This window comes from Chiloscyllium plagiosum, chromosome 41, assembly GCF_004010195.1.
Source record: "Chiloscyllium plagiosum isolate BGI_BamShark_2017 chromosome 41, ASM401019v2, whole genome shotgun sequence".
Classification (NCBI taxonomy): Eukaryota; Metazoa; Chordata; class Chondrichthyes; order Orectolobiformes; family Hemiscylliidae; genus Chiloscyllium; species Chiloscyllium plagiosum.
The window spans coordinates 5,025,708-5,027,352 of NC_057750.1; positions in this window are offsets into that span (position 1 = coordinate 5,025,708).

Below are 1,645 nucleotides of genomic sequence, written 5' to 3' on the forward strand. Positions count from 1 at the left end.
CACTCACACACACTCTCTCACACACACACTCTCACTCACACACACACACTCACACACACACTCACTCACACACACTCTCTCACACACACACGCACATCCTGGGGTTTGAAACATTCCATAAGAAGAAGCAAGGAGCTTGATCCTCACTGAACAACAAAAGAAGAAACCAATCTTAAAACTGGGTCACGCCATTTGCTTGAGTGAAATTGCAGCTCAAGAGAAAAAAGTCTCCAAGGCTTCTGTCAGTAAGATATCGAGTAAGGTGACCACAAAAGGGGCTGTGGCTTCTCTTAAACTGTTGTAACCCCGTCTCCCTCTCGCTCTCAAAACAAGAGCTCTGCAACTCCGGATGTGAAAGAACTTTTGAGCTTTGACAGCGAGTTGTATCAGTTTCCAGTCTTCCACTCTGACACAGACACCACTCTCTGATTGTCTTGGTGGATCCATATCTGTCTCCTTGGAAACCGAGTGGATTGGTTATTAACGGGTTGCGAAGACCGTGTCTCTCTCGCTGTCTCTCCGGGGTAGACTCTCCGATATCAGGATGGTTCAGCTGGAACTGGAAGTGTATCCCTGTCAATAGGGAAAGGCCTGGGAGCAGACAATGCTGAGGACATCATCGCGTGATACCAGTGACCCTGAGCTACAGATGAGGTACTTTACATCAAGCGTCCTTACTTCATAGAGCTGCCACCGCTAGACAGAACAGGCCATTTGGCCCCAACTGTTTGTGTGCTGGTGTCTATCCTCCATACTGTCCCTCTTCAACTTTACTGTTAGAGTTGGTTTGTCAAGAGATTGGTGTAGATGGGTTGACACAGACTCAATGGGTTAAAGGGCTTTACGTGTACGCCTGACTCTATATCCTTCCAGTTTCCTCTATTATTATATAGAATCCCTACAGTTTGGAAGCAAGCCATTCGGCCCATTGAATCCACATTGACCCCTCCCCAAAGAGCATCCCATCAACCCTGTTCCTGTAACCCCACATTTCCCATGGCTAACCCACTCAGTTTGCACATCCCTGGACACTATGGGGCAATTTAGCATGGCCAATCCACCCTAACCTGCACATCTTTGGACCATGAGAGGAAACCCACACAGACACGGGGAGAACGTGTAAACTCCACACAGACAGTCGCCCGAGGGTGGAATCGAACCGGGGTCCCTGACACCATGAGGCTGCAGTCTGAGCCACTGAGCCACCGTGCTGCCCTAATGTTCCTATCTATTGAACTGAAACATAGAATATGGGAACAGAAGTAGGCTATTCAGCCCTTCAGACCTGCTCCACCATTCAATAACATCATGACTGATCATCCAATTTTTCCTGCTTGCTCCCCCATACCCTTTTGATCCCTTTTGCCCTAAGAACTGTGTGTAAATATTTGTCGATGTGTATGCTTTTTGTCTTGACCACTGTACTGTGATAGCTCTCCATTCTCACCACTCTCAGGCTGAAGAAGTCTTTCCAAATCTCCCTATTGGATTTATCTTCTTTTATTTTGGTGCCCAGTTTCAGATTTTCCCACCACCCCGCTCCGCATCGACCCCCTTCTAAAGACTTCTGCTTGGCTCTCCCCCGTACCCTCCCCCTTTTTTATTTCTCTAAACGTTAGACCCTTGGTGGTTTACTGACGGTTGA